General features: G+C 39.2%; 1 pseudogene across 1 annotated transcript; it reads right to left on the minus strand.

The window, feature by feature from the left end:
• Window positions 1-3,444: 3,444 nt before the first annotated feature.
• Window positions 3,445-5,721, minus strand: LOC308428334 (T-complex protein 1 subunit beta-like; annotated as a pseudogene). Its single transcript has 2 exons — window positions 5,612-5,721; window positions 3,445-4,577 (listed from the first exon to the last, which is right to left on the minus strand). The product of its transcript is annotated as a T-complex protein 1 subunit beta-like (transcript).
• Window positions 5,722-11,969: the final 6,248 nt, after the last annotated feature.

An 11,969-nucleotide genomic window follows, 5' to 3' on the forward strand; every position in this document is an offset into this window, starting at 1 on the left:
AAGAAGATATTTTCTTTTGTTTTAAGGTGAAATTTTCTGTAGATATCTATTAAATCCATTTGGTTCATAACTTCTGTTAATTTGATTGTGTCTATTAGTTTGATTTGTTTATTTTCTGTTTTGATGACATGTCCATTGTCACCAGCCCTCGCCTTTATTTTACTAATTAAATAATGGAAATTATTTTATGGAAATAATTAAATAATTATTTTTTGATGAAATCCTGAGTAGGTGACTAGGCAGCACTTCTTGAAGAAATGGAATTAACATTAAAATACGAACAGCTTCAGGGCAATCTACATCCAAGTATTATTGTGTGAGGTTCAATGTGTGTTTTAGCTTTAGTAAAGTTTCTTTCACAAATGTGTGTGCCCATGCATTTAGGACATAGATGTTCAGAAATGAGACTTCATTTTGGTGGGTTTTTCCTTTGATGAGTATGAAGTGTTCTTTCCCATCTCTTTTGATAACTTTTGGTTAAAAGTCTATTTTATTAGATATTATAATAGCTGCTCTAGCTTGTTTCATGTTTCTGTTCCCTTTGGAAACCTTTCCTAACCCTTTACTCTGAGGTAGTATCTATCTTTATTGCTGAGGTGTGTTTCTTGTATGCAGCAGAATGATGGATCCTGTTTATGTAACCAAACTGTTAGCCTGTGTCATTTTATTGATAAATTGAGTACATTAATTCTTAGAGATGTTAAGGACCAATGATTGTTAATTCCTGTTATTTGTTATTGGAGATGGTACTATGTATATGTGATTCTCTTTTTTGGGTTTGTTGTGCAGTGATTAATTTCTTGTGTTTTGGGAGGTTTAATTGCCCTCCATGTATTAGAAAGTTGTGGGGTTTTTTTTTTTTGTTTGTTTATTTGTTTGTTGCTAGTATCCTCTGTAGGGCTGAATTAGTAAAAATATTGTTTCAATTTGGTTTTGTCGTGGAATATCTTGATTTCTCCATCTATAGTGATTGACAGTTTTGTTGGATATAGTAGTCTTGTCTGGCATCTGTGGTCTCTTAGGGTCATGCAAGACATCTATCCAGCATCTTCTGTCTTTTAGAATCTTTGTTGAGAGGTCAGGTATAATTCTGATATGTCTGCCTTATCCCCTTACAGCTGTTAAGAATCTTTCTTTGTTGTGCACATTTTGTGTTTTGATTAGTTTTGGTGGGTAGAATTTTTTCTCTGGTCCAACTTATGTGGTCTTCTGTAGGCTTCTTGAATGTTTGTGGTCATTTTTTTCTTTAGGTTAGGGAACTATTCTTCTATGAGTTTATTGAAAATGTTCTCTAAATCTTTGAACTGGGAATTGTTATGATCTTCTTATTCTTAGGTTTGGTCTTTTTTATTTTGTCACAAATTTCCTGGATGTTTTTCATTAGGAACTTTTTACACTTGGTGGGTTTTTTTATGAATGTATCAATTTCTTCTATGTTATCTTCTACACCTGAGATTCTCTCTTCCATCTCTTCTATTCTGTTGGTGAAGCTTGCATCTGTAATTCCTGTTCTCTTTCCTAGGTTTTTTATCTTGATGGTTGTCATTTCACAATGAAAGAAATTCATTTGTGATTTCTTTATTGTTTGTATTTTAGTTCTTTAACAATGTTATTCCTTTTCTTCCAGTGTGGTTTTATTTTCCTTTATTCCTTTAAGGGTTTTATTTCTGTCCTCTTTAAGGTCTTATACCTGTTTGACTGTGTTTTCCTGTATTTCTTTAAGAGAATTATTTATATCCTCCTTAAAGTCCTCTATTGTCATCATGGGATAGGATTTAAGGTCAGAATCTTGCTCTTCAGATTTGTTAGGAATCCAGAGCTTGCTATAGTATGAGAGTGGGTTCTTATGCTGCCATGTTGCATTGGTTCTGTTTCATATGTTCTTGGTGCTTGCCTTTTGCCATCTGGTTGTCTCTGGTGTTAGCTGACCTACGTGTCCCAGATTGGAGCAAATCTCCCAGGAGGCAAATGGAGCTGTATATCCTGGATGAGAACTGGTCTCCTAGAATGCAGGCATAGCTGGGTCTCTCATTAGATCAGGACTCCTGTGCCCCTGGTTAGAGCAACCCTCCTGGGAGACATATTAATTTTTAAAAAGTAGTCTTCATCTGCTTTTACCAAGCTATGTGTGAAAAATTACTCAAGCTAATTATCTAAGTGTAAGAAATGGCACCGACATAAGAATTGTATTATTTCAACAATGTTTTTAATTTGTTGTCATTAAATAAGTCATTATCATCTGCGAAGAACTTTTGTGGTTGCTTGGCAATAGTTTGACATTGGGTCAAGACAAGAAAGTAGAGCTACTCCAGGTAGGAATTTTACACTGGGTTACGACAGTGAAGTAAGCTTAGGCAGGAATCTGATTTTAGGCTAGAACACAGAAGTAGGCTTAAGGCAAGAGTATGACTTTGCCTAGGACAGGGAAGTAGGCTCAGATAATCCTGTCCTCTTTACAAGTCCTTAGAAACAGAGCTTATGGGATTTTGCATATGGCCTTGCTTATTCCCTGTTTGTTTGTGTTCATTGTCTTGTTTGTTCCCTTAGCCTAGAACTGACCTTATTATTACTTGCATGTAATCAAAATGGTATGAATGGAAACCGGAAGAACTAAACCTGCCTTTCAGCCTCAGAACTGGCTGGGAGTCATACTGCAGCTTTGTCTAATCAGCTCTTTCTTTTTTAATCTTTGCTCTGCCTCATAAAAACCCCATTGACTGGCTGAGCTGGCTTGATCAATCACCTTTTAAATGAGACATTAACTTTAATAAACTTTCCAGAAATCCTCTTCAAAGCTGCATCTCATAATTTAAATTTTTGAACTTGCTGAAAAAAATACTTTGAAACCTCAAAGCTCCAAGCAAATTCTGCTTTGTGGTAGCTATTTCAGTACAAACTGTTCTGCATTAATATGTAAATTATTCCACTGCAATCTTACTGTGGCCTGTGTCTTCAACAACCTAGAAAATGCCAAGTAAAATATCTGTAGATAGTGAGGAGCTAAGGAGATGGCTCAATGGAAAATAATACTGTGCAAACATAAGACCTTCAGTCCATATCCCCAGCATCGACCCCTAAAAAGCCTCTTGCACACCTGTAACTTTAAGGCAGTGGGAAGCAGGAGTTTACCCTGGGTTCAGGTTTCAAGAGGATAAAGAGGAACCTGATAGAGAAGAACACCCATTCCTCTTTTAATCTTCTCACACTCACATGCACATACAATATAGAAACCACATACATATACCTCACACACATATGCACAGAAAATATAGTTTAAGTACCTGGATTTTTATTTTAATACACAGCATGAGAAATAAACTTGAAAATCAACTGAATTGTATGGAAAATGAAATAGCAAATAAATTAGACTCATGTTTAACACAGAAGGTCAACTAAGTGTTCAAAGTTAAGGCTATCATGGATACGTCAATTCCACAGTCTTCTTTAAAGGTTGAAGTCTTTCAAAGACAACTTTGTTATGAACTGGTGCAGAGTTCTACAGCAAATGGGAAAGCTTAACAGTGGACGGCGATTGGGGACACCTTTCCTTCCTGCTGCTTTGATAATGTTGTCCGCTCATAGAATCACCTCTACTGCTTCAGCTGCACTCAAAAGAACCTGTCGCTTCACTTGAAAACTCTCTTATACCTAGTATCACCATATCGCCGATGGTACCTTCCTTCATATTTAGTCCAGCAGTTATATGGCTTTCCCTGTGAGCAGCTCAGAGCTGTAAGGCCACCAGATCTGCACTATCATAGCCTGTATTGCAAGCTATGATTGTTGGCAACATTCTCCGGGCTTTAGCAAATGACTCGGTTGCTTCGGCTTCTTCTCCTGTGGTTCTACTGGCAAGCCTTGTCACAGCATGAGCCGTCAGCATCTCAGAACAACCTTCTCCATAAACTGTTCCAGGATCTTTTACAGTTTGGGCAAGAACACAAAGGGCATCATGCAAAGATCTTTCAGTTTCATCCAAATTCGTTGAGTGGCACCGCGAAGCACAATGGTACAATCCTCACCAAGGGCAACCCCAGAAAAGTGAATGAGCTTATTTTCTCCCATCATAACTTTTGCAGTAAGTTTGCACCTTCCAAGCTTCATGAGTCCTGGGTGATCAGAGGTAGAGGCGATCTCACTGCCTGTGACAAGAGCTAGGTGCTCCACGCCTGCAAAATCTTCATAGTCAATAACCATGACACTTATAAATTTACTGTCTGTTAATAAGGCAATTTATTGCACAGTTAAGAATATGTTCAACTTTCTCCTTCATCCTTTCCTTTTCTGCATGTTCTATCTCTGCAACCTTTGCTGTGGAATCAACTCTTTCCTGAGAGCCAAATATCTTTATTTTGTCTATGTCCATTCCAGGATTTGCAATAAGAATTTCAGCATTTTTAATTCTCTTTAGTTGATTTCCTAAATTTTTTTTATACAAGAGAAAACCTTCATCTAGATAGGAGTCTGCCAGACTCCCACCTCGTTTCTTGATGACATGGATCGCCTCCAGATTGCCAGAGCCTTTGAGTCTGAGAACAGTACTATGCCCTTCGGTCCCAAAGTGCTCTTCACTAAGTCTCCAATGGTGATGGCACCAATAAAGGATAACAGGCAAGCTGTCTCTGCCCTCTCTTCATCAGCTCCAGCTGAAATTAAAAATGATCTGATTCACTCAGAAAAACCATCATTTGATTGGACAGGGGGATTGTTTGTTTGGTTGTTGTTTTTGGTTTGGGTTTGAACCTCTTTTCCCAGGATGCTGGCTAGGAATCCCTTCATCTGCTTCATGTACAAATATTGTGAGGCCTAAAATTGTGGTCCTTTGAAAAGTTTGTGTCTCTGGTTACATACGATTGGTCATTTTAGACAGTCGGCCTTGCGTGACGTTGTGTAGCTTTATAGTGTTAGGGACTGAACCCTGTAGTCTTGCTTATGTTAGTCAAATACTCTACCACTGAGCATGAGAGGCTTTTGTGTAAGCTGCAAGTTCTTCCGCAGCTTGTGGAATTAAAATGACTGTGGCTGTTCAAATAAAAATGCCTCCCATAGATTCATAGATTTGAGTGCTTGATCACCACAGAGCTTTATGATGTAATCCTGAGCCTTCTGATAGACTATCTCCAACATGGCTTGGCGTTCTTTAGATCCTCTTTGTAGGCATGTATGTTGGTGTATGTGTTTATGTGTTTGTCTGTCCAAATATGTCTGTGTGTATGTGGAAGACAAAGAAAAAACTTTGCTGTCATTTCTTGGGAATCACTCTTTTTAACTTTTACTTATTTATTTATTTGTTTGTTTGTTTGTTTGTTTGTTTGTTGTAAGGATTAGGAAGTGTGGCCTTATTAGAGAAAAAGTGTCATTGGGGTAAGTTTTCAAAAAAATTCCAAGTTCAGTGGGTCTCCTGGCTGCCTCCAGATCTAGATGTAGAACTCTAAGCTACTGTGTCTGCTTTCAGCTAGCTCCCCATCACGAGGATAATGAACTAAACCTCTGATGCTACAAACAAGCCCCAATCCAATGCTTCCTTTTTATAAGAATCACCATGTTCAATTCATAGTCATCTGCTCTTTATTCTAATGCTTTCATTGTATCCCTGGTGCCTACTGGACACCTTGGACTCAGCTCAGCTCTGGAGAGGTCCTTCACCCTGAGCAGGGTCTTCCATGTGTTCTCTACATCCTCTAAGTCCCAAATCACACACTGAGTCCTGTCATCCCTCATGTCTTATTCCTGTCTCACCTCAACTCATCCTGAATAGAACATGATAAACTTTTATCCAGTAAGCTCATGGATAAATGAATTAGCAGGTTGGTTAAAACGTTTTTTGGCAATCCAGCTTGGTGGTTTCATGGCTGTATGGTCAAGCAGCTTCCCACTAGGTGTTCTCTTGGATCTTTAAAGTGGCAACATTATTATCATTGAACATGCTATATTTAAAAGTATTAGATATAGAAGTATGGCTCTCATACCCTGCTAACTGTAACTCCACTATATGGGCTCACCAAGATGAGCAATAGGACACGCTGTATAGTCACTTATACAGCAGCTTAGGCAGACTGAAGTTCAATGCCAGCAATTTTGCAATGATGCCTCCCCAAGGATGGGAAAACCTGTTCTCTACATGGGAAAGCACTGACCCAATTACCCTGCCCATTGAGTTCTAGCATTTCCATACGTCAGCAAAGAAAATGAATTAAGGGCAGGAGAAAATATTTCATCTTAACTTCCCATGGCCTGCCCTCAAGTGGCTAGTCAAATTTAGCAATCACAAACAAGCTTTTAAGAAAGAAAAAAAAAAAAAAGGCCTCTTTACTCATATGCCTCGCACAAGCATCACTGTTCTAAGAACAAACACTCTTGGTTCTTAAGCATGAAACTTGCTTTGTGCAAAGGACCTTCCTAAGAACGATGGTGTTAGCAAGACCAGTGACCTCTTTTAAACTGAGTTGGCCAACTTGGGTGCAAAGATGAAAAACAGGCCATTCGGATAGGTCTAAACTTGTCATTACAGCATACTGATTGTTCATTGCACCATTCTCTGATGTTATCTGTGCCCGGTGAGTGTGGAGAGCTAACTGGTGTACTTCACTAGTCCTCTGGTCTCAAGATATGCATGTCCCCTAAGCATGTTCCCCATCACCTTAGACTCCCCAGAAATATTTACTTCTAATTTGACTCATTTCACATAGGATTGTTATTTTATAAAATAAGTAACTAAAAATAAATGACTGAACTAATAGTGTTTGTGTCAACTATAGTAAAGGTAATATTGATTGTATTATGATGCTTCTGCTACTATGGCAAATTTTACTGTATAGTAAACGAACCCTTACAAGCCTATACACAGCCTTTCTGTGAATTCAAAAGAGGTGAATATTCCTCATGTGTGAGTTAGACAGGAACTTGCCTTCAGCCTCCTTCACCCTCTCTACTAGATAGATATCCTTTTACACAGATCCACCCACACATCTGTGTGCAGTGACACACATATCGGGAAAAGCCCAAAGGAAGAAGGAGAGACTGGTACCCAGCAGGTGAAGAAACAGATCAATGAGCATAAATGGGCAGAAAAAACAACTGTGTGCTACATGCCAAAAGCTAAATTTATTTCCTTGACTTTTCTCTCCCTCCACAACCATGTGGGGATTACTAGAGAAAAGCTATTTAATCATTAATGTGGGGCTCATAAATTGAAATAGGGAATCCTTATCACAGAAATTCTCAACTTTCTAAAGTGAGAAGGGAAGTGTATAGTAACTAGGCTTCTTCATCTTGCAGGGGTCAGGGATATTCCTAGTATCAAAGATGAATGTTAGAGCCTCGGGCTATGCTTTGAAAGATAGAGGAGATTTAATGCTTCCACTAGATAAATGCTGGGTTTACCTTAGCTCTGTTATTTTTTGGTACCAAGAGAAGCCTCAGAAATCACTAAGATTAAGATTCCTTCCTTCCTTCCTTCCTTCTTCTAGAGTAACACCTGAGCCCCTGAGAACTTGTGCAGTTGGGTATTGGAATCCAAGGCTTCATCACCCATGTGACAGCCCAACAAATTTGCATTTTTTTCTCCCCAGATCAATTTCTAGGATAAGCTAGCTGACTATTCTCAAAAGCTTGTTACAAAAGAAAGTAGCCCTTCAAGATGCAATGAGAGCACCATTTTGAGAGGCCATACAACCATAAGAAACAAATGCCATCCAATTTCCCAGAGGTTCAAAAGCACGGAGCCCTCTCAACAGTGCTTAACTTCATTTAACGTAAGCTTTCAAAAGGCTCCAACCACGGAATTTTGTAGAACCGTGACTTGTTCCTGAGGACCTTCCACTCCTCTAGAAAAGCTTTCAATAAGTCTTAGCAAGCATACATTGAGGGCTGAGAACCCTGGACTTTTATTTTTTTTTTGTGGTAAAGCTTGCTTAGCGTGCGTGCACAGTGGGTTTGTATTTTATTTCAGTCCTCTTTATTCCCTGCATGTTGTCAGAGTACTTACTCTGAAAGCTGAATTATAATATACATCATTCATAGCAAGGAGCCTGACTGCTCCAGGCATGAATGGTGACAGTAGATATCATCCTGGCAAAAAGCAATGTCTACAAATAATAATCTAATAACAATAACAAAAATAGATAGGTGCTAGTCAAAACCACTGTGGAAAACTATCTGCTCACCAAAGTTGAATGTTTGTGCTTCCTGTGGCTCACTAGGCTGCCTCTCAAGTGTCACATATATTATATATGTGATTTGTGTGTGTTTTACAGGTTACATCCAAAAGCATGGATCAACACTGCATTTATATTTCCCCAAAAGTATCACAATGTTCATAATAACGCCAGTTCCATAAATACTGGAAACCCCTGTATATTAATAAAAGAATGGGAAAGAGTGTGTGGTAATTATTCACAATTTAACTTATTCACAAATTTGAGGAACAGTACAGCAAAGAGGAAGATGACCCAGTACTGCACGCAGGAGGGTGAAAGGTGTTTGTACAGCCAACTAGAAGGAAAGCACACCATGCCTTCATGTATGCACATTGCAAAAACAGGACAGACAATGTCTCTGTGCTGTTAGTGGATACCAGCTTATCTTGAAGAGGAGTGGCCTGAAGCAGGAGAGGCAAGTCGAGAAGAGTTTCTGAGACTCCTAACAAGGAACATAGGTGCAGACAGTAGGGAAACCTTATCCAGCTATACACACATCCGTTTTTGCGTGCGTATTCTTTTTTTTTTTTTAATTTAGATAAAACAACAAACAGAAGGCATTGTTGTCTTGTGAAAGGGCAGGTAGTCTGGAAGCAGTTGCGTGGTTGAAGCTCTAAGAGCCTCATCTTCTGCCATGCGAATCTACGATATATCGCTGGCTTCTTGGGGACTCATATAAAACAAATGCTGGTTGATGCATGGAGCTTTTGTGAAATCCCAGTGGGAAACTGCTTAGTGTCACACTGCTGCCGGCTATTTCCAGTGTTTTGATTTGGCATGAACAGGTGGCAAATGTTAGATTTGCCATTATTGTTGGAGGTCATCCTTAACGTACCTACCTAGTTAAACTGTCCGTCCCCTGAAGGCAGAAACTAACACCTCTCAACTCCCATCCCACTTATCCCAAAATGGCCATGAACAAGCACAGCCCCTCACACTGCACTGGTGGATAGAGTCATGAAAAATACTTTCGAAAAGAAAACTTAGAGCTTCTGAGGATACATGTCCAAATGCAGTTTGGAGGCCATTAGTATCTGTCCTTTGTGAATTCTCTCCTGTCCATATTATTGCTACAAGCATACTGGGCATTTTGGTAATGGAGCTGGAAGCGCAGTAGTCCCTGAGCTTTCAAAGGAGATAGTACACATGACATTCACACGACACACTTTTGACTGTGAAGACCTCCTACTACTACTCCATGCCCAGTTCTCACCTTACATACAATCCTAACAAATGCATGAACTTTTAGCTCCCTTTCTTGCTCACCTTCAAAGCTACAGGTGGGGGACAGCAGAAGAAGTGAGGGAAAGGATAGGGACCTGCCACATGTGGTGGCCATAATCAAGAGATGAGAAGCTTGTCCTAATGGTAGTTGGTGGGGGAGGGGAACTGGGAACTAGAAAATAATAAATTGTACCTCTCCCTGAAAGTGGATTTTAAGTATTAGCTGGAGAGAAAAGAAAACACGCTGGAAGTAGGAGAGTTTTGAGATATTTAAGTGGAACAATGAACAATGCATGTGTAGAGTTATTAAAATGAGCAGAAAAAATGGTGGGTTTTTTTCCCAATTTTTAATTTAGATTGTTAAGTTCGAAATACCAAAATTAAAACTCAAAAGAAAAAAAAGACCTGTTAGTCAGGATGAAGACTGACCTCTCGGTTTGTGTATGACGCTCCCCAGCCACTGCCATATGCCCGGAGCACATTTCTAGAAGTGAACAAACTTAGAAACCTAAATCAAGATTGGGTCCTTTCTGATAGAAAAATTCACCATCCTCCATTGCTAGGACTTCCTGAGACCTACTCACTTCCAGGGAAGGCAGAGGAGTGGGCTTCATTCCTACTCTTCCTCTCCACACGTATCCTTCTGCTCCACCCCATATGCATAGAGGACATGGAGAACAAGAAGAGGTAGAAAGGCCTTGCTGGATTGGAGCCATCGTGATATGCTATCATGAATGAGAGGAGCCAAATGTTAGTTACTGAGCACAGTGTCCTCTTGGGACTCTAAAGACCATCTAATCCAACTGGAAACCATACTGTAATGAGATCGGTCCTCTAAGCAGACTCTGCCAAAATAAGTGATCAAAATTTTTAGGTCTCATTGCAGCTGACAGAAAGAAGACATCCTTCATCCTCTACTGCAGTTCCAAACTATTCTTCTTTCTCTGCTTCAGGGAGGCTCTCTCTCTGGATCTGTCTTTTATCGCGTGGCCTATTGATATCTTCTAAATCAGTCTAGGCACAGTGTACTGGATAACACTCTTCTGTTGCTGCAGTTATTAACCAAACCATGAGATGTTCTCCAGTAGTAAAACAAAAAATATCCCCTAGAGGGCAGACATTGTCTATGGTTGGAAACTACCAATGTAGACTATCCCAGGGAGACACTAACCAAAACTGTCAGTGTTCAACAAATTCCAGGAGACACCTGAAGCTCCCTAAACCCTTGGCCAGGAGGCACCAGGCTTTTCCCTTCTTTCCACATTCACTCACCGTTCCCAGAATCATCCCATACTGTATTTATAAGTTGGAAGGGGGAAATGAGCGAGAGTGGGGAGCCTGTACAAGTGTTCATTTCCCTTTTACAAAGCAAAAGGAAACGTTTGAGTACGTTATAAGTAATTAAAATGAAATGAGCACATCATTGAGGAGAAAACACCTGAAGCTTATGTAAAGTTACATTTTGAGGAAGGACCCAAAAAGAAAAGAACTAGAGAAGAGCTGAATATCTTCATGGGCATCTGTGGTTTCAACTTGGAAGTGTTTGATGATTCTGACACAATGTGGTCTTGTCTTCGTTGGACTACTCAGAATTCAAGATTGGATGGCTGGCCAGGGAGAAGGAAGAATGGCAAGGACATGACTTGCTTGTATTCTTTTTACTCCACATTCGCCCAGAAGGGATTTACACATGTAAATGTTTCTAATAAAAGGGTGTCTTGGTTCTTTCTATTCCAAGATAGTGATTCTAAGCCAATAGAGAAAGAACAGTTACAAAATTCAATAATATTTTATTGTCAATAGCACAGAAAAGAAGTCACCATTGAACCTTTGGGAGAAAAAAACAAAAACCTTATTTACAGTAAATATCAAGAAATTGGATAAGAAAAGACACATAAGAAAAACTGCAGCAAATACTTCCTTTTGGTGGTGAATTTAAAAATTGGGTTGCAACATAATGACTTACCAGAACCATTATATAAATAGCTTGATTTATAAACTGAGAAAAATATATGCCAAAGCATTGTAGGTACCTAAATATTTTTGCTTGTATTTTCTGAAGGTTTGAGATCCCTTCCCTTTTTCCACCATCACATTAGGCAAGAGGAAAGTTTCTTTAATGACCATAAAACTCTTGTTATCATGAGAATCCCTGTGGATTTCAAGTTGCTGACACTGGAGATGTCAGGGACCTTGTGATCTGGTTAGAAGTCCTGCCAGAGACAGCATTACCCAAATGACCATGTGGAAGAGCTAGGAAAAATGAAAGCCAGTTTTTGTAAAAGCTGAGCTTTCCCTTGGGTTCCTGGTCTTCAGCTAAAAGAGGCCCAGAATTCTTTATCCAACACTCCGAGATTTGGAATGTTCTTCAAAGTGTTTCCATGAGCTGATAATGTACTCATTTTTTCAGAAAAAAAAGATCAGTTATCTTTATGTACTCATTTTGTGTGAATAGTCTGTGTTTATAAAATAAATGTTAAGGTATTGGTTGATAGCGTGATATTCCATTTGCTTGATATATAGTATTTACAGGTCATCCTTTTAAAG

Source organism: Micromys minutus (assembly GCF_963924665.1).
Source record: "Micromys minutus genome assembly, chromosome: 12".
In the NCBI taxonomy this organism is placed as follows: Eukaryota; Metazoa; Chordata; class Mammalia; order Rodentia; family Muridae; genus Micromys; species Micromys minutus.